Genomic DNA, 24869 nt, shown 5'->3' with positions numbered 1-24869 from the left:
AGAGCTGAATGTGAGTGCTGGCCTATTAACTGGGTAAAAAACAAATCAGTTAGGGCGCCTGGGTGGCTCAGTTGGTTAAGCGACTGCCTTCGGCTCAGGTCATGATCCTGGAGTCCCGGGATCGAGTCCCGCATCGGGCTCCCTGCTCAGCGGGGAGTCTGCTTCTCCCTCTGACCCTCTTCCCTCTCGTGCTTTCTATCTCTCATTCTCTCTCTCTCTCAGATAAATAAATAAAATCTTTAAAAAAAACAAAACAAAAAACAAGTCAATTAATCTCCCAAAGTCACCTGTAAGATGGGGACTGGCATTAGCTCTGCCCTCCCGGGGTTGATGTGAGCTCCATCCTTGGTGATAATCTATGTAAAGGGTTAGCCCTTATTGCTGTGGTTCGAATGCGGATGATACCTGAGAAAGACGAATATTCCACGCCTCACGGTTTGGTAGAAGGACCGGGATTTTTACCCCAATTCCCAGAAATAAAAAGGTCGGGATGAGGCCGTCTCTGATACTACACTTCCTCCCTTCTAGAAGAGGAGAAATGGCTTCTCTGACCAGAGATGCAGGGAGGAAAGCGAGCATGCTCAGCAACCTCTGCAGACCTGGCTTGTTACTCCACCAAAAGCTCCTCTCCGCAGATTCTGTCCTGTTGGTGGGGAGCTGTCCTGCTCTGGGGGGGCAAATTCTTCTTCACAGAGGGGGATTTTCAGGAAGCCCAATGTCCCATTCTTCCGTGCTGCTGTTATCAGTAATAAACCTGCTAGTTTGATCTTTATCTAACCGCATTTTTCAACTAATTTCACACAGATAGAAGTAGTGTCGCTCCTTAACTGCCCTCACCCCCTGCAATTATCGTTATTATTGTTCAGGCAGCTGCGAGAACCAGCCCAGGTATTTGTGAAAGTCAAAATGAAGGTGATAGCACCCATTTATTGGGCACAAACTCCATTTTTTTCTGTTCCTCAGGCGACCTCTTGTCCCTTTGTGGGGCGATTCGGGCCAGATTTGGGGATTAAACGATCTGTGGTGCTTTCCCCGGGTTCTGTTGGGAGGGTGGAGAGTGGGTCTGAGCGCGGAAGGCAGATAGTGTTACTGCAAGCCCAGGGGACTGCCTGCGCAGCGCCCCCTCCTCCAGGGCCTGGCGCGGGCTTGAGCGCCAGGGGGAGTCTCTGCTGGGCAGGGGGCCAAAGGGATTTTAGTGCCTGGTCTTTAAGTCTTCTAGCTCCATAAAAATCCTTTGCATATTGAGTCATCTCATCATCTGTGAGCAAGCTGTCATTTCACTCCTGCTTTGTGGAAAAAAACATTTTCTAAAATTAGCCATTCAAGTTTGTCATAATTATAATTACAGCATCACCAAAAAGCCACACCTGACAAGGGCAAAGGGTGCCACAGAGAGCTTTTGCTGAGGGCTCAAAAATGCCACCCCTCCCACCTCCCTTCAAAAAGAAGAAAGTAAAGCAGGAAGGGAAAATAAAATCCACGAAATTAATTTGCTAAGAATTTAAGATTGTCGTTGGGTGGCTTCACTATGTCTTTGCTCAAATCCGCATGGAAATGTATTGTCACCTGCTAAAGAGCCACTAACTTCAGAGGGACTTTATGAGGAAAGAATGAGAGAAGATATGTGGAACTCTTAGTGTCGAGGCCTTCTAGCTAGCAAGTTCTCTCTCTCTCTCTCTTTTTAAGATTTTACTTGTTTATTTGACGGAGACACAGTGAGAGAGGGAACACAAGCAGGGGGAGCGGGAGAGGGAGAAGCAGGCTTCCCGCTGAGCAGGGAGCCCGATGCGGGGCTCGATCCCAGGACCCTGGGATCATGACCTGAGCCGAAGGCAGACGCTTAACTGACTGAGCCACCCAGGCGCCCTGCAAGTTCTCAATAGATAGTAACTCAGAGTAAAAGTAACGATAATGGCCATCTTAAGAGTGTGGACAGGACCATCATTTACAAATGCTACAAGGGAAGCAGACTGCTGAGGGTCGCGGGCAAATTCAGTGAATCTGCCTGCCCTGAAGGAGCCCTCTGCCTCACATACAGCAACACACCTGAGCAGCCTGGATGCTAGTGTAAGCTAGTCAGTGTTTCCTAAAGTGGTGTTCCGGGGAGCAGTGTTTTAGGGGATGACAATAGATGGCTTGAAGAAAAAACAGAGTTCCATGGTGAACTCTGTATTTGTGAAAATCTGTATCTTAACTGCTCCCTCTCGCTAGAGATTCAGCATGCACGTTCGATTTTATAGCCTTTGAGAAGTCTCATAAGGAAGGAAGTAGATTCCCTTTGCTTAATGCCATTTTCTGGACAGATCCTCCATTCTCCATGCTGTTGCTAGAGGGACGGCTTCAAAAGGCAACTATGCCACCAGGTCCCTGCTTAGAGCCCTTCAGTGACTCTCCTTTGCTCTCAGGAAGAGGTGAAATTTCTTCAACATGGTGCGTGAGGCTTGGCCCTGCTAGCCCGGCCCCTAGTTTTCTAGCTGCCATATCACTCCACACTGTCTGCTCTCTGGGCGGTCACTCCCTGGCCACCTGAACCTGATGTGGTCCTTCCTGCCACAGGACTTTTAGCCAAACTTCCCTCGGTGTGGAGAATTCCCTTGTCCCCTCCCACATTTACCTGTTACCCCTCCTCACCTTCCCTCCGCTCTTTTGTCACTTTCTAGGTTTCCAGCTCCCACCGTGCTGGTCCTGCACAGCACTCATGGCAGGTGTGTTCACCGCTGGGTTATTTGCTTATGGCTCCATCTCCCAATACTGGAAGATCCATGAGGGGACCCTTCCTCCAAAACCTGAGTACTCTTGGGGAATCATATGGGCTGCCTGGAGGGCCTACATATCAGGTGGGGTGGACCAGTGAACTACCGTCACTGTTGTTTTTGTTTTGTTTACTGTTATGAAGACGCTTCATATTTCATCTTGGAAAACACTTCAGTTTAGAGTAGAATGTGGGGAGGATCCTACGGGAGCTATGTGAAAAGCAGGGTTCTGCACATACATAGGAAAAATATATCTGGAGGCAATCATGACCGTCCACATTTATCAGGTACTCTCTATGGGTCAGACACTGCCCTAAGCACCTTTCAGTCTATACTCACTTAATCCCCAGAACAACTATGAGTTTTTACAAATGAGGATAACAAGACAGAGGTAAGCTTCCGATGCCATACTTCTTGTAAGTGGACGAGTGGCCATCTTAACCCAGGCAGCTTGATTCCAGAGCCTGCCATGTCGACAGTAGGAATGGCTTCCCAGAAGGGGCGACCTTTATGGAGCACCTTGAAAATTAGATAAGATTTGAATATTGGGAGAAGGGTGGTAGGTGGGAGGGGAGGATATCAAAGGTAAAGGCAAAAGCCAAACACTGGGGGGAGGAGACCATAAGCTCCTGAGTTTGGCGGGAGTGGCAGGAAGGAAGAGGGGTAGTGAGAGACCATGGGATAGAGGGACGGAGGGACGGAGGGATGGATGACTGGGGCCAGAACCCCCCCTTTTTTAAAGATTTATTTATTTATTTGAGAGAGAGAGAGAGAGAGAGAGAGAGAGAGAGCATGCATGCTCTGTGGGAGGAGGGGCAGAGAGAGAGAGGGAGAGGGAGCGTCCTCAAGCAGATGCCTTGCTGAGTGTGGAGCCCGATGTGGGGCTGTATCCCAGGACCCTGAGGTCATGACCCGAGCTGAAATCAAGAGTCAGACACTTAACTGACTGAGCCACCCAGGTGCCCCTGGGGCCAGAGTTTTGAACGCTATGTTCTTAAATGCTGTGTTAAGAAGCACCGAATCTATTTGATAAGCACCGGTGAGTTAGTGCAGGTCTTCATGTAGGCTGCAGCAATATCCGAGTTCAGGCTTAGGAAGGTCAGTCTGTCAGAAGGGTGCAGGATCAATGTGACCATACATTCAGGATGGACCCAGGTTCTACCTGTTGTCCCTGGGTGATCATGAATAGTGCCCTTTTCACTTAGAAGTATCCTGGTTTGGATGATAAATTGAATGCTCATACTACTCAGGCAAGGTTGGCAGTGGGAAAAGATGCAGCCTGGGAAGGAGGTTGTTCAGCACCCCAGGGAAAGGTAGAGAGTTCTGGGACTGTGGGGCGGGAGAGGGGTCTCACTGAGAGAGAGAGAAGGTGGATTCAAGGGTGAGGCTATTTCACAATTATGGGATATTTTATGGCAGGAGAGACTGAGGAATTACAGGTGGCTAGAGTGTTCATGTGGCTGAAGGGCAGACGGTAATCATAATGCTCTAAGTCAAGAGCACAGGCACGGCAGGCATGTCCACAACAGCCAAACCGTGGAAAGAGCCAAGATGTCCATCGACAGATGAATGGATAAAGATGTGGTGTGTATACACAATGGAATATTATGCAGCCATCAAAAGGAATGAGATCTTGCCATTTGCAACGACGTGGATGGAACTGGAGGGTGTTATGCTGAGTGAAATAAGTCAATCAGAGAAAGACATGTATCATATGACCTCACTGATATGAGGAATTCTTAATCTCAGGAAACAAACTGAGGGTTGCTGGAATGGAGAGGGGGTGGGAGGGATGGGGTGGCTGGGTGACCGACATTGGGGAGGGTATATGCTATGGTGAGCGCTGTGAATTGTGCAAGACTGTTGAATCACAGATCTGTACCTCTGAAACAAATAATGCAATCACAGATCTGTACCTCTGAAACAAATAAACACAGATCTGTACCTCTGAAACAATCACAGATCTGTACCTCTGAAACAAATAAGGGGAAGAATGAAGGGGAGTAAATTGGAGGGGGAGACGAACCATGAGAGATGATGGACTCTGAAAAACAAACTGAGGGTTCTAGAGGGGAGGGGGCTGGGGGGATGGGTTAGCCTGGTGATGGGTATTAAAGAGGGCACGTTCTGCGTAGAGCACTGGGTGTTATGCGCAAACAATGAATCATGGAACACTACATCACAAACTAATGATGTAATGTATGGTGATTAACATAACAATAAAAAATTTGAAGAAAGAAAAAGAGCACAGGCATGGAGCAGGTTTGGGATGGATGGGTGAAGAATGGCTCCCTGGGGCTCTGGGCTCTGCGTGCCATTTGCTCACAGGGAATCAGGTGGAGATGTTGACCAGAGAGCCTAGCTGGTGGACCTGGCTGTGGGACAGTCTTGGGCCTGAACACTCAGGTTTGTGGATCCTGTTCACAGGGAGCGTTAAAGCCTGGACACCGGTTGAGATTAAGGCCGACCTTGTTTATTTACTTATGTGCTTAGTTATTTACTCCCACGACTTAGAAGAGTGGGCTTGGGGTGGCTTAAACAATGAGCAGCAAATCCCCAACCATCAAACTGGAGGGATGGGATGAATGATAAAGGGAAGGGAGAAAAAGAAGTTCAGCTGAGGTTGTAAGTATGGTAGAAAACAAGAGGGCCAAGAACAGAATGTGGGGGAGCTCTTCGAGTGGGGTTCTGGGTGGGGTGGAGGGTGGAGGGGGACCAAAATTCTTGAAAGCTCCTGTTATCACCCCTCCCATGGGCAGTTTTTCTCCCTAGCTCTGGAACTGCTCCCAGTTTCTCTCTCATGGTCCCCCAACCCAGGCTCCCAGAACACTTGCTCGAAGCCCACTTTCCTACTTAGAATCTGGAGGTTCCTATCTGCTCTGTGATTCTGGTCACAGCACCCAGGAGGAGCCGTTGAGAATGGGGATGGCAACTCCCCGAGGGGAAATAGGAGTCCAGGCACTTGGAGGGAATTATTTTCCATCTTTTGTTTCTTATTTTATGTCTGGCTTGGGGCACTGCTTTCTCCTTTAATGATTGGCAGTCACATCCAATAGTATTTCAGGAAGAAGCCACATCACTAAACAGCAAGATGATTTTCTTACAGAGTTGCCAATATGAAAACTTGTCCCCCTCTATCTCCCTGTCTCTCCCTCCCTCCTCAACAGTCTTGAGTTAGACCTCGTATGTCCGCACGCCTTACCCCCCCCAACAGTTTCCAGAGTCTCCCCAAAGAAGAAGAAATGGGTCGTGTACCGAAGAGGTCATAATCATCTTCATGATTATGTGGTTGAGGTTTTCTGGCTAAATGTCTTCAGGTTCTGTTTGTGGCCTGGCCAGGGCTTACAGCACCACAGTGCCTTTTGCAAGACTGATGTTGTAAGTTCTCCTAAAATCTCGCTGGGGTTTTTAGCTTTGCAAAAGAGGTTAGATCCAGTGGAGAGCTGCCAATAGGGATGGGAATGGAGTGCCAGCCCAAGTGCCAGGAGCTAGAGACTAGAGTCTCTGATTTCCATCCAAGGAATGGGGCTCAGAATCACCCCACAGTGGTAGAAGATCCATTTAAAAGAGCCATCAGAAGGAATATGCCAGTCGAGCCAAAGGTCAAAGCTAATTTTTGATATAAAAAACCCACTCTTCCAGGAATTGTTTGTCTTCTGGAGTTTAAAAAAAAAAAATCCCTGTGTGTTAAAGGACATCTTTTTTCCTGCCCTCTATTTTCCCTTTCCAAATTTTTTATTTGGACTACTTGTTTCTGACTTACATTCAAATAATGTTGACAAAACCAGAAGACAACGGAGCCTTCTGAGCTCCATCTGGCTGTAAAATCTCTTCCAAGTTCAACAATTCTTTACATTGACCAAGGGAATCCACAGGTCTCTATCCTCAGTGATCAATGGAAGAAAGGAAGACCTTTACCTCCTTCTATCACCATAGTTCAAGTGAGAGTGGGGAAAACACAGACACTAATCTGAGCCAAGTTAAGCTGATTTGGTAGATTCAGGGGCAGGAACATGTGATTTCCTTTGCAACCACATCTTCCTTGAACTCACTCTCATCCATCAGTGGCTGTCAACTGCATGCTGGCAGGGAGTTAATTTCAGCCTTGCTGTTACTTTCTAAAAGCTATCAATTCTTCTGACACTTAATAATTGCATGATGGTGTGGCATCTAAGGTCAAGGCTCATCAATATCCTAAAATATACCACCAGGGGGTCATTAATAATAATGAAAATAATAATAGAAAAGTCCTAAAATATTCACTTGCCTTTGGTCTGGTTTCTTTTAGACTCTTAATCTCGTTCATCATTGAAGACCCATTAATTTATGTTAATCCCAACATAAGTTGGGAGCCAACTTGTTATATTTGCCAGAGACCTGGCTTTGCCATCCAGGGATGGGATTCTAATGATGGCATGACTGTAGGTAAACCCCTTCACTACCATGTGCTTGTGTTTCCTCATCAATATCAGGAGACATATACTCACTACACAGGTATTAAAGATAAACAGGAATTCAGCAAGTATAACAAATTACATATGAACACATATGGATTATTGCTGTCCTTTCTTGTCTTATTTTGATGAGATTTTTAAATTTAAAAGTTCATTCCAATATCAAACACAAGCAGAGGCATATTCTTATAGCAGGGGAGGAAACATGCAAATAATGTAGGTCTCTCAGCCTTGAGGGTGGGGCCGGTGCTGATGGTCATTGATGATTGAGGGAAAAGCCAGCACCCAAAGGGACCCCCTTTGGATGGAAGGTTATCTATCATCCATCTCCGACTCTCCCTTTCCATTCCTTTCTGTGATGATGTTTAGTACATCTTCACAATCATTATGTCAACATATTTGCTTAAAAATTTTTGCAAAGGCATCAGTTTGGAGAAAGTGTTCAAGTGGAACAACCTTTTGCTCCAGACCAACCCTTCCCTCCAGCCTTGTCACTACCGTCACGTCCCTGCATCTGGGTCATATGTAAATGGAAGGTCAGTCTGGGCATGGATGACAATGAAAAGGCAGTGACTCTCAACTAGGAAGGCCACGACACAAAATGATGTGTAACCACAGAGAGCAAAATTGGCCAGTCTCAGAGTTTCTGGCTAGCAGATGATTTCATGGTTCAAGTCTATTTCGTGGGGAGAGAAGATAGAGATCTAGAGATGGAAGGTGGATGGTAGAGGATTGAACATATGGCTTTAATAGGAAAAACAAGAGCCTGGGCGTGCACATGAAGTCCTCCTCTGTCAGGGGGCACTGGACAGGCGGGAGAGGGGGAGGCAATATCTGAGAGCCTCGTAGACAAGGTGGGATGGAAAATTGTGCCTCTAAAGTTATTATTATCCTTTGATTGTTATTTTGGCCATGTTTGATGAGTTGTTACAGAGCAATAAAAGTCTTCAGAATCACACATGTGATCATCGAAATCCCAAGTGAACAGCATTATTCAAGACCCACAGATCTAGGTGCTCTGCCACTACCTGATTCTATGGATACCAAAGAGGTTTTGCAAATGCCAATATCGTCCCAAGACTGATGCTGGAATTGAGCAAGAATTGAGACAAAGCTTACTGTTTGATGTAACAAATCTATGTTGATTCCATTTCCCATATGCCCTGTTCATGTTCTTTAATGAAAAGCAAATGAACAAGTGTTTGTTTTTTGCAACTATAAAGGTGACGATTGTTAAAAAGTTATTAAAATTCCTTAATTTATGTGAGGATATAATGAATGCAAATTTAGATGGAAGGGGAAGGAACTGAATATTACGCTATGTAGATACTACACTCCTATTACTAAAATGATAGTGATTACTGATGTTCTGGGAGTTGTCAAATGTATATATCTCCTAGATCATTCTTGAGAAAGTTCCATGTGTTCTTTTGTTGATTTTTCTCTCCTAACAGAGCTGGATGATTAAAACTTAGTGTGCTAATTTTTAGGGCTCCCTGAGCTATGTTTCATTTATTCTCACTCCATTCTCATGTGTCATATGAGTAAACTGAACAGCAAATTAGTTATATATATAAACTCAGCAGCAAAGCTCCTGTGATAACAGGAGCTTTCAAGAATTTTGGTCCCCCTCCACCCTCCACCCCACCCAGAACCGCAGTCGAAGAGCTTCCCCACATTCTGTTCTTGGCCCTCTTGTTTTCTACGATACTTACAACCTCAGCAGCTGACACTGGTCAGCATGACAAGACAACCATTATGAATCTCCCACATTTGAAGAGAAAACTGGCACGATGGCCCAAATTCGCAATCTCTGTAGAGGCAGGAGCAATATGGCTGTTCCCGTGGGGCACGAGGAGTAATGGTCACTATTTAAGGAACACGGGTGCTGGCCAAGCTCTCTGATGGGCACCTTTCATAACTTGTCTTCAGTTCTCATCACAGTTTGACAAGATAAGTATTGTTCCCCTCTGTTTCTCATTTTACAGATGGGGAAACTGAGGCCCGGAGAGACTGCAAAGTTATTGTTGCAGGGCACACAGCACGTGGCCAACGCAAATTTATAGCAGGTCTGAATCTAAACACCTTGTTCTTTTTCACCATCCCTTTGCCTCCCAGGAGAGGGTATCCTGAGAATATGGTTGCCCTTAACAACTCCCTTCATTCAATAGATTATAGCCACAGGCCCATATGCTGGGCCTTGTGATTTTTATGTGATAGAGATCTTCAACCGGATTCCTTAAAAGAAAAGAAACTCATTTTTGGAAGAAAAAAAGTGAAATCCTAAAATGGTCTTCTGGTGATACTTGCCCTGTAAACTGAATAAGCGCACCACGCTGAGAGGTATGGCCTGTGTAATTCTGGGGCTTACAAAAGATTCAGATAGCAGACATTAATTCGCTTCAACAGCATACTCTCAACTTCTCTCCAATCTTTATAATGTTATAGACAGGACGAGAACAACGACACTGACAGAAGAATGCATTCTGCTTTCCTAGTTCCTATTTTATAAAACACTTTCCCATGAATTATCTCACTTTATCCTCAAACATGCACTCAGAAGCGAAGATCTAATAACGACAAGCTTTAATGATTCGCCAGTTAGAGGTGCAGACGGCTTCAGTGACTTGCTCTGAGTCCCACGGAGAGTAGGTAGTTGAGGCAAGACCATCCATCTGTGTTTTGCAAGGGCAGATCCAGTGCTTTCTTGGGACCTCCCTACCTTCCACCTCTGTCCTGCAGCTCCCCAGGGCAACTGTCCTTGGGCTGTTCCTATCGTGTATGATGACTTTTCAAAGCTGGCAGGAAAAGTGTTTGCCTCTCCCCTTCATCTTCTGTGAAGGAAGCACACAACAAGGGAATGGGGAGCTCTCCAAGATGGGGATTTTGATACATTTCTAACATTTGGAATTGATAATTAAGTGAAATCAATTAATGGTGTAAGTATCCTGTTTTTACTAAAAGTATATAAAATATTTCCAGAACAAATGAGACATACTTACTTTTTTTCTGAATAATCTTTTTTTTAAAATTATTTATTTATTTTAGAGACAGAGAGAGAGAGAGAGAGAGCCTGCACTCTAGAGGTGAGAAGGGGCAGTGGGAGAGGGAGAGAGAGAGAGAATCTCAAGCAGACTCCCTGCTGAGTGCGGAGCCTGACATGGGGCTCCATCTCACGACCCTGAGATCATGACCTGAGCTGAAACCAAGAGTCAGATGCTCAACCAACTGAGCCGCCCAGGCGCCCCTTTCTGAGTAATCTTAAAGAAGTTTCCAACTCTCTTCCCTGGGCTCAGTTTTGCCACATTTAGTTGGCTCTGGGGAAACATCAGGCATTTTATATCCTTTTTCAAAAGGACTTTAAAGATTAGGGTAACTTCCCAATATTTGTGGTAAATATTAAGAAGAAATGGCTCGTTTTCCCTAAAACTTTTGTTACGAGTTTCTTAAAACATACTAGCCAGTTCTTGTGCATTACTCCAGGTAATGTCATTTAGAAATTCTCCATTGAAGTGTTTAGTCTTGTGATTTGTTTCCTGTTAAACATTTACAACCTAAAACTACTGCAAGTAGTAGACAGCGTAATTTTCTGGATTCTCTTAATTTTTAACGTGGATTTTCAATGCAAAAAGGAAATGAATGTTTTTTTTTTTAATTCAGCATTCTGTGTGCGTGCGTGTGCGTGTGTGTGCGTGTATTTGTGTTCAGCTCTCCAAACTTAGAATATTTAGCAAGATCAAAGCTGATGACCTTGATTTCTGACCTTATTTTTCACTTGGAAACACCATATATACTAGTTAGCAATCAAACCTTACATGATGTAATTCCTGCTATTTTATTTTGTCTTGTGTTGGATAATTGCTTTGAAAACCTCTGATACACAAATCTCTTTGCAGTAAGTTTTCTGTGGCAATTTTACCAAAAAAAAAAAATGTGGAAATATGGCTCACATGAATTCCAGTTCTTTTTGAAGCAACAAATCAATGGGGTCCTCCATCCGCATCTCCATCTGGAAACTCCAGATACTTTTCCAGCTCCACCGTGTCTCATTGGCCTCATCCAGTCAGTAGCCAAATCTCACAAATTCTAATGGAGAAATTGCTCTTGTTACTTTCCTGACTGACAAAGACTTAGCTCAGGCCTCACCTTCCCTTGCCTGCATTATTTCTGTCACCTTCCTCTCTGGACTTCAGGTGTCTGGTGTCATCTCGCTCCAAATCATCTGCTATACTCCTTCAGATTACTTACACTTAGACATAAAACAACAAGAAGAACAGCTACAAAACCCAAAAGGGACAAACAGCCCCACATTTGTTTACTTTTTGTTTTTAAGGATTTTATTTATTTATTAATTTATTTGAGAGAGAGAGAGAGAAGGAGAGACAGCACAAGCGGGGAGGAGAGGGAGAAGCAGGCTCCCTGCAGAGCAAGGAGCTCGATGTGGGACTCGATCGCAGGACCCTGGGATCATGACCTGAGCTGAAGGTAGACGCTTAACCGACTGAGCCACCCAGGAACGCTTACATTTGTTTACTTTTTGAATCAAAAGTCTCCATTATCTATATAGTAAGGGTGGAAGATAAACCAAGCTGGATACTAGGCGAAGTGGTGAGGACGGATTTTAGTCCGTCTATATTACTACCACAGGGAAAAGACTTCAGTGTGAACTGAACTCAATTTTGGTTTGGACAGAGGTGACTGGGTGTTTTAAGGGGAGAATGGGGGGATAGGGAGGGAGTGGTGGGGCTCAGTAGAGTCAGGGAAGTGAAACATTACAAAAAGTGAGAAGGGGGTTGGTCTGTGTGAAACCCATCTGGTTTCGCTAATTGGCACTTATTGGAGTTCGGCCTCTTTCCTCCCACAGAGCCTGAGGGCAGGGAGGGGCTCTACCTTCAGGTGTTGGCTGGAACAAACAATACATTCTCTTAGCAGTCTGAGTTTCCTCAGGCAGGCACTTTAAGAGGGACTAGGGTCATCCTAGGGGTGCAGCCTTAGGCTGTGAAGTGATTGCCTTAGTGTTGGTTCAAGTTTTCGTCAGCCAAATTGAGGCCTAGCTGGGAATAGACCTCCAAGGAGCCTGGCTAGAGTTTGGTCAAGGAGAGAGTCTATGTGAAAAAAATTCACAGCCTTGAGCTTGGTAGATAAGGACTAGCATACTTACACTTCCTTGTATCTTTGTTGTTGCTTACTTACCCAGTGGCCTTTGTGCTCTAAACACATTAATTTTCTCCTTCAAATGCATGTAGTCTCTCAGATCTGTACTTTTGTTTGCACTGACTCCTCTTCCTCAACATCCCTCCTTCTGTAGAGGAAAGGGAAATCACCCTTCTGAGTTCTTCCAACTCTGGGCCATGCATGCACTGTCCTTCGGATTCTTAAGGCGTTTCGTTTATCATTCTAACACAACCCACTCCACCTTGTGCTGTTCTATGTTTATGTGTATGCCCTTCCACCCACAAAACTGAGTGTGAAGAGGGAGGGACCGTGTTACTTCAGCTTTTCCTGAGGGTCAGTGTTTAGCATACCCCTGCTGCAGTTTCTGTCATCTGGGACTCCACTGGAAACCATGATGTTCCAATGAATGGCTGGAACTGAATACCGTGATATGCAGGAAAAGTCAGCATCTATGTCATGCCTGCCAGCTACATTTATAAGCAATATGACGCCTGAGCATCCTGCAGGAGACAAACAAAACAAAACAAAACAACAAAAAAGAGCAGACAGAATAAGGCAGAGCTGAGATGGAACTTGATAGAAACAAGATAGGAAAAAGAATGTGAGAGAGACATCTCATCATGGTGGAGCCCTGGACCCAGTTGTGCCTGGTGTAGCCCTTCTACCTTCCTAGGCTTAAAGTCCAGTCATGCAGAAATTGCAATATGTTTACCAAAACCCATTTCTTCTTCCTCTAGTTCACGCAGCTAAACTATGGTTCCCAGCCCTCTTTGCAGTTGGGAATGGCCTGGAGTTCCCACCAAATGTGGCTGAAGCACATATAACCTATTTCCAGGCTTAGCCCATAAACACATCCCAGAAGGGATCTTTCATTTCATGTCCCTATTCATTGAGTTGGGAGCTGCAGATTTGGGGAAAGGTGGGTCCTGCCGCCATCTGACTAGGATACCGCCATTGAACAGTGACATGAGCAAAAAAATCAACGTTCATTGTGTGAAGACACTGACATTCAGGGGTTTAACTTTTTAGGCAGCTAGTGATTAATACCTTACCTAACCTATCTAGCAGCTAAACTTTCATTGCTTAAGCTATTTTGGGTTGCATTTCTTTCACTTGCAACCATAAGAGCCCTGCTTGTCACTTCTGGCCACTTCAATGTCATAAAGTGAGAGAGTGACAGCGTCACCGTGGGAAAAAGCGGGACCTAAAATCAGAAGATCCAAGATCCTTGTCCTTGCCCTGTTAACTTTGTAATTTTCATTCAGTGCGTTTTGGGTTTACAGTTGTAAACTGATTTACTCTCTGGGGTCTGACTTTTGACATGGCTTTTCAGCAAATCTAATCTCCACGTGCATTATACGATTCCTTCTGTTTCCGTAGTGGCCTCGTGAACTGTAGTGCTTCTCTGAGCAGATGTTCAGGCCTGTGGTTGCATTTTTTTTTGAAAGATTTTATTTATTTATTTGAGAGAGAAGACTCCCCGTTGAGCAGGGAGCCCGAGGCGGGGCTCGATCCCAGGACCGTGGGATCACAACCTGAGCCAAAGGCAGAGGCTTCACCAGCTGAGCCACCCAGGGGCTCCTGGGCCAACAGTTGTATTACCTGGTCTGTTCTACTCAGTGATTGCTTTCTTCCCAGGTACTTGGAAAAATCCCAGAAATAATCTTAAGATCCTCTTCCCAGGTGAAATATTTTTAAAAACTATTTTGGAAAAATTTGAACATATCCAAAGGTGAGAGAATAGTATAACAAACTGCCATGTGGTCGTTATCAACCTTCAAACATTATCACTATAATATTTGCCCATTTTATCTCTTCTATTCCCTGCCCTCCCCCTCTCTGCTCTGCTGGAGCATGTTAAGGCAAATTCCAAGCATAATGCTGTTTTACCCCTACATATTTCTATGTGTATATATGTGTATATGTATATGTATATGCTTATTATGTATGTGTATATATTATATCTATGTGTATATGTGTGTATATATGTATATATTTATATACATAAGAGATAAGGACTTTTTTTTTAACCTAAGCACAATGCCATTCTCACATCTCACAACATTGGCAATAATTTCTCAATACTCATTCCATTTTAATTTTCCCCATTTATCTTAGTAATGTTCTTTTATAGTCGATTTCAATCAGCATCCAAAAAAGAGAAGGTCCACACATTACATTTTGTTGTGTGTGCCTTTGCAATTTCTCTAATCTAGAAGGTATTGTAATAGTTTTAGTCATGAAATCACTAGAAAACTCAGTGGCTTAAATGAACACTCTTTTATTTAGCATAAGGTTCTGTCGTTTGGCCATTCAGGCTGGGCTCAGGTGTGATTGGGGGTTGGGTCAGCAGAAGTCTGCCTGGGGTGGGGGAGGGGGCTCACTGAGGTTGGTCTTTCCTCCATGCCATCTTTTATCCTGAGGCTAACCTGGGTTTGTTCATATGGTGCCAGATTCCCTAAGTGGGAACTCCTGCAAGGCTTCTCGAAGCCTAGTCTTGCACCGCACATGCCCTCATTGGCCAAAGAAGTTACAAGGCCAGCTCACATTCAAGAGCTAGAAGTGAACCTCACCTGTTGATGGGAGAAGTTGCAAAGTCATATTGCAAAGGGCATGGTTATCCAGGGAGGAGAATTTGGACTTTGTGGTCAGTTAGCTATCTACTGAGAGGCACCTTCCCTTTATTCTCAGGCAAATATGTTTTAACTTCCACTACCCCTCCTAGCTGTCAAAATATCTATATTTCCTAACGTTTATATTTTCAGTTTAAACTAACTATTCTTAAAGTAGTAGAAATTGATCACTTACAAAGTTTTAAGATCCAGTGGATAAAGAGCCATAAGATCTTCTTGTTCCTGTGTAAAATTTTATCTTGTTTCCTTCAGCTAGCAAATGCAACTTATGAATGTATTTATTTCAACCACACCTTTACAATGTCTGAAATAAATTCCTTGAGATATAGAATGAGAGCATAATAGAAGGTTTTGAATTTTAATTTTAGCGTATGAGTAGCAGATTTTTTTCTCCCTCCTTTGAGACAGTTACCAAATGCATGAGAACCATCAGGAAAGGAATTTTTTCCCTCTGGTCCAAGGCGATAATTCAGTAGGAGACAAAGAAAGCTATTTATTGAAGCTATCTATAGGCCAAGGACCTAATTTCATGTGGTGGGAACATTTCTGCCTAATGCTTTGTAATAAAGAAAAATGATCAACTGTTAAAGACCTTGCCAGGTCAGCTTTAATTTGGTGTAAAGGGAGGTGACGAGAAGGTTGATAAAACAACTGTAAATCTTTACTGAATATACAGCTTTAATTGTCTGGCTTTAAACTTACAGGCTTTACTTGTGATGTGCCGGAGCCAGCTTGGACCAGCTTGTGAGAGCCAATAGTGCTCATGTCTTTCTAATTCCATGTTCAGAAAAGTCACATTTGTTGCTTGAAATTGGCTAGAGTGGGAGGATTTACACCATGGTAATTGGCAAATGCTACAAATCAGGGCCTCTTTTTTGACAGACAGTGGTCAAACATTTACAGCATACCACTAGCCTTTACCCACATAACAAATGACAGGTATCCCTGTCTAAGAATATTCAGAGGAAGTTTCTTTTGTGATGGAGGACAGCCGTAATGGAGGAGGGGAGGCCTTCCTTTGGTATCTTTTCCATCATCCTTTGTCTCCAGATTGCCAGCAGTCTAGTTGGATATGAGCAAAGAAAGAGCACCTTTGCGAAATGAAAAGAAGCAGGGACCCCTGCTTCTTTTCATTTCAAGAAAGACACAGGAAGTATGGCCGGTCCTTTCCTTACCCTAGTGACTTAGACCTTTGTCAAATTCAAGGTAGACATGCCCTTTAGCTTGTTTCAAAGTGTTTAATATCATCTGAGCGTGTTAGCAAGGGAGGCAGAAATTGAAGCATTCTTTCTATATTAGAGAATTCTGCCATTTAGCGCCACGTGAGTCCCTTACCTGCAGAAGCATCTCCCATCTGTAAGACAGAGAGGGGACACCTGTTCCTCCCACTGTGCGAGTGGTTACCGTTAACGCCATGTTGCCAATCGCTGTAGCATAGAAAATGGAACAGAATGAGATTATTGAGAAGGGTCAGAGCTCTCTGTGGAGAAGAGTTGGAAGTCATCAGAGATGACCTTGCTTCTGAAAGTGTAGTTCGTGGGCCAGTGGCATTGGCATCACCTGGGAGCTTGTCAGACTCAGAAATGCAAGAATCGCAGGTCCCACTCAGACCTACTACAACAGAATCCGCATTTTAACAAGATCCCATGTGATTTTTATGCACATTATAAGTCTGGGAGTGATCTCAGTGGTGGTTTATTCATGGGAGCAGAGAAATATTCAGATATGGTAGAGTATACATTTAAATCTTATTTCTAGCTCTTCCCCACCCCACCCCCAGCCTTTGTTTCTCTACTTTTAGATTCCCATTTAAGCTTCATGCTCAGCAAACTGCTTGGCCTTTCCAGAAGCAACATTTACATAATCATCACAGTAGAAAAATGTATATTGATTTACCTAAAATAGTGGCACACTTACTTTGGGAAAATGGGGAAGGTGAGTGTGAACTCCTCATTCACAATAGCAGAAATCAAAGGGTCAGGTAAAAAATGTAAAAATCAACAAATAGCAATATTGACATATTACTAAGAAATATGAAAGCAATGACCAGGATTAAAAAAAATAGCTAAGTGATTTAAGGTAGTTGGCTTTGGGACTTTGTTAAAATTCTGTTTGGACTATTTGTTTTGTAAAATGTGTATATATAAATTATTTTGATATCAATTAAAGATGTCATACAATTTTGTATTTTATGCATTCCACTCATTCCATTTTATGCAAAGTGCTTCAGATCTTTTCTGAGAAAAAGGTGGGATATAAGCCAGCAAACAAACAGAACCGAAATCTTCCTCAGGGAGGGCAAGCCGCCTATCATGTTGGCTAAAATAGGAAACCCCGTGGTTTATGCAAGGAAAAAATGTCAAGTGTGGTCACTTAGAGAGGAAATGAGTTGATCTTACCAGTGATGACCATCTATTGGTGAGCTTCTATTTGAAGGCTGAGAAGAGGAGATGTGGGGATGGGGGAAGAGATGGGCAAGCCCTGCAAGGCGATGGCAGGGTAATATTCGTGAGAGAAGTCCATGTTCCAAGGAGAGGAACTTTTTTTCAGAGCGATTTCCCCTGGTGATTTATCTGCCAGAGATGAGAGACTGGTGTATCCTGGAAGAAAGAAAAACATGAAATTTGGGAAGACAAGCCACAGAACAGGAATGGACTTTAAAATTGTTCAAGACAATAGTTTTCAACTTCATTTTAGTTGTTGAATTTTTTTTCCCCCCTCAAATACTCTGAAGTCCGATGTATTAAACCAGAAACAAGCAGCATGGCTGAGGTCGAAGATGAGGGTGAAAGGTCTGTGCCCGGCTTGTTCCCACAAACCTCCATCTTGCCTTCGAGCTGCTCTGTGCACTGAGGAACACAACAGAAATTAAATGATGTGGCAGCTCACAAACAGCCCTCGTTTTACTAAGGGTTGGGGAGACCCTTGTGATTTGCTCATGGTCATATATGAGGTCAATGGCAGAGCCTGATCTTGACCTCAATTGCCTTGACTCTGAAGCCAGTGCTCTTTCCAATTGACTTGACTCCCGCATGACAGACTGTACACTGTGTGGACCGGGGTTGGTTTAGCTTCTTCCCTGTCGTAGAATGCCTGGCATGAGGTAGAACCTCAGGTGATAATTTGTTGAATCAATGAAATATACAATGCCATAAATTGGCTTAACTCCTTGATGCTTTTAGGGAGAGGAATGGAGTTGAAAGATGTGAGGAATACAGTTAATTCATCATGTTAAGATTCTCTGTCCAGCAAGAGTCGTTAGTTCCCTGAGGATAAATGATCTGTTATTTTGATCTCCGTAAGCCTTACATGATCCTTCCGCTAGCCCTCTCCAGTCTGGTACTCCTCAGCCGGAGAGTTTTCAATTGTTTGGGATTAAGATCTTTGAATAGCCCAGAACGCAGGCCATTTTCTAGACCAGCTCTTTGATAAGCTTTATTTCTATGGGCATCGACTTCGGCTGTGGAGGTACACGAGTTAGAAATTTCTCACAGACCCACAGTTAGGTTGAAGGGAACCCAGCAGGGGCTTCTCTCAGAAAAATCTTTATTCAGTTGAAACCAAGCCCTCTTCAGCTTTTGCTTTGCTGCCGAGAGCAGGACAGCGCCTGGACCTAATAACTCAGCTGTGACCACTCACCATAATTGCCTGTTAGTGGCTTGTCTGGAGAAGGGACTTGTGCACAAAATCTGGGCTTCGGGGTCAGAGTTTCCATTTAGCTCAGGTAAAGATGGTAGCTAACGGCAAGCTATTTGAGGACTCTCAAGCTATTTGTCTCTCCCTCTCAGGTGCCCTGGGCAACTGACAGTGGGAACGAACCTCAGGAGAGGTGCATCAAGAAGAGAAAAGAAAGAGTAAGCCCCCAGCATGTCAGACATCACAGTTCCTGGTGGTAGCTCAGCTTGGCTGCTAGCACATTCTCTTGGGCCCTGGGGGTGTCCAAGGTCACTTTGGTTTTGTTTTTGGAAGAATAAGCAAAAGGTATCGGTTGGCTGACCTACCAGCTGCACTCTGTGGCTGAAACAGCCTGTTTTCAGCCAGAGTGAAATGTTTACTTTTTCCTTCGTCCCTATTAGCTATTCCATGGCACTTTCCAAAGAAGCCGCTACAAAGATCATTTTATCTTCAGTGCCAAGGGGTGGCCCGGAGAAGGCATTGCCAAGTCTTGGGGTGGCTGGAGGTGGTGGGCTAGTTTTTATGTAGGCAAACTGACCAGAGGGAGTTTTAGAAAAGTTGGCATCGGGACGTATTCTCTCTCTCTCTCTCTCTCTCTTTTTCTTTCTTTGACACTAATGAATGAAGCATGTTAGGCTTGTTTTCAATTATGCAACAAGTCCTCATTCATTAGAAACCAAGGCAGCAATCCCAGCTGTATTTCAGTAATGGGACGTGTGGCTCCCTGCTTGGCGCAAAAGTTGGGCAGTTTCACTGTTGAGCATCCGAGTTGCCAGTTCAGGTATCCTGGGAGTGATTAAATGTGGGCATATTCAGAACAGAGAGCCAAATCTTTCCCATCCGAGTTTAGAGGGCTTGGGGCTTGTCGTTTGTTTTGGGGACATGGAGGAGTGGCAGAAACAGGAGCTCCAATCTCGTTCTGTGCTGCAAATTGTCGTATTGCTGGGCGGGTGGGACTCTTGAGTGGCCCCTCTCACAGTCCCTCAGCATTCCGGCTCCACATTGTGCGTTTGGGAACTCCTATTCTTATGGCTAAGAACATTCAAGATGTCATCATAAATCTAGACGTCTGGATATTGGGGTGGGTGAAAGCAGAAGCCACGTATAGTTTTGAGTCCTAAATTGTCATCGAGTATAAGATATACCCTGATTTAATAACATCTTTGTTTTCTTTTGGAGGGAGTTGGGGGCTGGAGAGAAGAAACAGAAGTATACAAGTACCTACTGATTATAAAAAACACTGCCTGGGTGGCTCAGTCGATTTAGCATCTGCCTTTGGCTCAGGTTGTGATCTCAGGGTCCTGGGATCGAGTTCCGCGTGGGGTTCCCTGCTCAGTAGAGAGTCTGCTTCTCCCTCTCTCTCTGACCCTCCTCCCCGGTTGTTCTTTCTCTTTCTCTCTCTCTCTCTCTCAAAAAAAAAAAATACACTTAAATATCAGAAACATCAAAATGTGAACAAATTGCCTTGAACAATTCTTGCCTTGAAAAAATATATTATGAAATCATGGGATATAATGTTTTATTGGAACTGCATTATTAAACACTAGAAGGTTCTTTCTCTTCCAATTACTTGGTGGGCCTTTGATGGTTAAGATGAACTTACAGGTTTTGTTGCTTCTTGAAGGACAAGGTAAGGATTGGGGAATTGAAATGCATAAAGGTAACAATGACAGTAATAATGATTACCATGAAGAATAAAACAACTACGTGAGACACTGAGCCCGATACTTTGTGTATGTTATTTCTGGTTCTTTCTATTATCTGGAGACATGGGTATTATTCATCCTATTTTACAGGGGAGGAAATTTGGGCTTAGGAAATTTACATGACTTGGCAAAAGGTCATAAAACTGCTAGACAATTAAGATGAGATTTGAAATGTGTTCTGCTTGACTCCACCAAAGTCACGCTTCAAGGTGGGGAAAGAGGAAACGTTTAAGCCTCAAACCAAAGAACAGCAGAGTGGAAAGGGAAAGAATCTCAGAAAGTGACAGGGAAGGGAGGGCCTTTTTGGAGCTTTAGAGAGGACAGCGTGGTTCTTGTCTCGGCTCCACAGTAGCAGCAAAACTGATCATGTGTCAGGCTCAAGGCCAAGCACTCTGCATGCATTGTCTCATTTAATTCTTAGAGCAGTCCTGAGAAGTTATTCCTATTCCCATTATACTGACAAGCAAAAGGCCCGAAGAAGGAGTTATTTAGTGGGTAAGTCTAAACTGTGTGGTCTGACTGCAGGTCCTGTGCCCTTGACCAGGAAATTATTTTCTGACATATATGACTTAACGTTTTCCCTGACAAGTTAGGACGTCTCTTCTATATTCTCTCCCAAACCTCCACTTCTTCAGCCCTGCTCCAAATCTGTGGTTTCCGCGGCAACTGGTTTTGTCAAGCCCCAGCTTTGTTTTTGCAATCACGATGAAGGGACCACAAGGTGGCAGTACAACATTACACAGTTCAAACATGGGGGAAAGGGCTGTAACTTCCCAAAGGCTTTTCACCAGGTCAGTTGCAAATGTCAGACAGACAAACCATTGACAATAAGACTGGCCTTAGCAGTTCCTCCTGTCGTACATGCAAACACATGGAATTCATCCCTATCTAGCTAATCCAAGGGGAAAGGATCCTCAGAGACCTTAGCTGAACGATAGTGGTCCCATGCTACGGGTTGTCAGGGGTAAGTGCTCTACCAAGACCTTGAAGAACCAGGAAGAGCTACTTCACTTTTATTTAAAAAATTTCTTTTGCATCTTGACCTTCCTATTTAGGTTTTATGGAATTGATGTGTGAAAAGTAGCAGTGGAAAGAGCGAGCAGAATAGCAGAAAGAAAAAGAGCAGGCTTTGTTGTCACGGGACGTGGACTCAGAGAGTCCCTAGGCTGGCTCTGCGATATTAACCATGACACCCAATACTCCTGGATGCGTTTCTTCATGCATGACATGGGAGGACACTATCTGCCTTGCAGATTGTTGGGAATATTAAATAAGGCAAAGTCATGAAGTATTTTTAGGTGCTGAATCATGGAAACGATGTGCTTTCTTCAGATGTTTGTTTCCTTGGTTTAGAGACATATGACGACTAAGAGAAAGACCAAGATTCATATCAGAGAAGGGAAGAGGGCAGCCCAGCTTGGGTAGAAATCAATGTATAGTCTACGGACAAAGAGAATTCCTGTTGACGTAATAACATAAAAAATATTTATGAGGCTGGTGGAACAAGAGGAATTCTGTGTGCTTCTCTCGACATCATTTTGTACTTTGTTGTATAATAGCAATAAGCAATAGTCATGTTTTCAAGAGGATTTCTAAGGGTTCTTAGGGGCCAGTGAAGTCTTTTTTTTTTTTTTTTTGAGAGAGAGAGCATGAGCAGGGAGGGGCAGAGGGAGAAGGAGGGAGAATCTTAAGGAGGCTCCATGCTCAGTGTGGAGCCCGATGTAGGGCTCAATCTCACGACCCTGAGATCATGACCTGAGCCAAAATCAAGAGTTGGACGCTTAACTGACTGAGCCACCCACATACCCCAGGTGCCAGTGAAGTCTTATGTACCTCTCAGATCATTCTTCACATGTGCCAAGTGTTGTCTGAATATAGACCGGGATCAGGAGTGAGTGAGCTCTGGTTTCAAATCTAGCTCTGTTATTTACTGGCTTTGTGATTAAGAGCAACTTGCTTCACCTCAGTTTCCTCATTTAAAAAATGGGGGAAGAGTATAGTAGTTCCTATTTAGAAACTGATATAAGGATTATATAGGACAATGCATATAAAGTGCCCAGTGCATAGTAAGCCCCAGACAAGTGCTGTATCATTATTACTGATAGTTCTGTCCAGTTACAAAAGCGATGGTGCTTTTCATGGGCCTGGAATTCAGTCACAGCTGGGAATCTGGTAATACCAGAAATTGCTCAACTTGAACAATAAAGAGACAAAACAAAAAGGTGGGCTCCTCCTTGGAGCTCTCTGCTGAATGACTTTCTCCCATCCTTTCACATCCTTTCAGGGGGCTTATGGCAGTGCCTAGGATTGTGGTGTCTTCATCAGGCCAAGCTGATTCCCTTTTGCAGTTAAATTGCATTTTGGGGGGTCATTTAAGAGCCTGCCAATGCTTTGAGACCTCAGCAAGCCAGTATCTCTGGTTTCCACTCATTCACAGAGCAGATATTCCACAAATAACAGCATCTTGATCATGATTTCAATTTTTTACTCCCCATCCCTCACCTTTTATAGAGAGGCTTCCATTTAAAATCAAACACTCTTATGTTCCATAATCAAAAATTCCCTAACAATAAAAAGCCCAAGGCCATATGGCTTCACAGGTGAATTCTATCAAACATTTAAAGAAGAATTAATTCCAATCCTTCTCAGACACTTCCAAAAAAATTGAAGAGGAAAGAACACTTCCAAATCATGTTATGAGGCCAGTATTATACTATGCCAAGACAAGGACTCTATAGGAAAACTACAGGTCAATATCCCTGATAAACATAAATGCAAAAAGTCTCACCAAAATACTAGCAAACTGAATTTGAGAACACACTGAAAGGGTCATTCACCATAATCAAGTGGGATTCATCTTGGGATGCAAAGGTGGCTCAACTTATGCAAATCAATAAATCTGACATACCACATTAACAGAATGAGGGATAAAAATCATATGATCATTTCAATAAGTGCCGAAGAAGCATTTGACACAATTTAACATCTTTTCATGATAAAAACTTTTAATAGATTAGGTATAGAAGGAATGCTTATCAATATAATACAGGCCATATTTGACAAGCCCACAGCTAACATCATAATGGTGAAAAGATAAAAACCTTTCCTCTAAAATTAGGAAAAAGACAAACATGCCTACTCTCACCATTTCTGTACAACTTAGTAGTGAAAGTCCTAGCCATAGCAATTAGGCAAGAAAAAGAACTAAAGGGCATCTAAATTAGAAAGGAAGAAATAAAATTATCTCTGCAGATGACATAATCTTATATATAGAACATCCTAAAGACCCCACCAAAAAAACTATTAGAACTAATAAATGAAGTCAGTGAAGTTACAGGATACAAAATCAACATAGAAAAATCAGTTGCATTTCTGTACACTAAAAACATACTATATTCTCTTATATATAAGAGAAATGAAGAAAGCAATTGCAGGGCTCCTGGGTGGTTCGGTTGGTTAAGAGTCTGCCTTTGGCTCAGGTCATGATCCCAGGGTTCTGGGATTGAGCCGCTCATTGGGATCAAGCCCCACTTTGGGCTCCCTGCTCAGTGGGGAGTCTGCTTCTCCCTCTACCCCTACCCTTACTCATGATCTCTCTTTCACTTTTGCTCAAATAAATAAATAAAATATTAAAAAAAAAGAAAGAAAGAAATTTCACTTACAATAGCCTCAAAAACAATAAAATACTTTGGAATAAATTTAACCAAGGGGGTGAAAGACCTGTACAGTGAAAACTATAAGACACTGATGAAAAAGATTGAAGAAGAAGACACAAATAAATAGAAAGCTATCTCAGTTTCTTGGATTTAAAGAATTAATATTGTAAAAATGTCCATACAACCCAAAATGATCTACAGATTCAATGCAATCCTTCTCAATTCCAATGGCATTTTTTACAGAAATAGGGAAAAACTATCCTAAAATTTTTGTGGAACTGCAAAAGACCCTGAATAGCCAAAGCAATCCTGATAAAGAAGAACAAAGCTGAAGGCATCACACTTTCTGGTTTCAAGCTACATTACAAAGCTATAGTAATCAAAACAGTATGGTAGAGGGCATAAAGGTGGTACACAGACCATTGGAACAGAATAGAGAGCCCAGACATAAACTCACACGTATATGGTCAACTAATTTTTGACAGTGGTGCCAAGAATCCACAATGGGGAAAGGATGGAAAGGATAGTGTCTTCAGTAAATGCTGCTGGAAAAACTGGATATCTACATGCAAAAGCATGAAAGTGGACCCCTGTCTTACACCACTCACAAATAGATCAGAGACTTAATTGTAAGACCTGAAACCATAAAATTCCTAGAAGAAAACATAGGTAAAAGGATCTTTGACGTTAGTCTTCACAGTGATTTCTTAGATGAGAAACCAAAAGCACAGGCAACAAAAGTGAAAATAAACAAGTGGGATTATATCAAACTAAAGAGATTCTGCACAGGAAATAAAACAATAAACTGAAAACACAA

This window comes from Eumetopias jubatus, unplaced genomic scaffold (assembly GCF_037043125.1).
Source record: "Eumetopias jubatus isolate StellerSeaLion01/CBP00866 unplaced genomic scaffold, mEumJub1_p1.0 scaffold_8, whole genome shotgun sequence".
NCBI classification, from domain to species: domain Eukaryota; kingdom Metazoa; phylum Chordata; class Mammalia; order Carnivora; family Otariidae; genus Eumetopias; species Eumetopias jubatus.
This window is presented reverse-complemented; position numbering follows the sequence as displayed.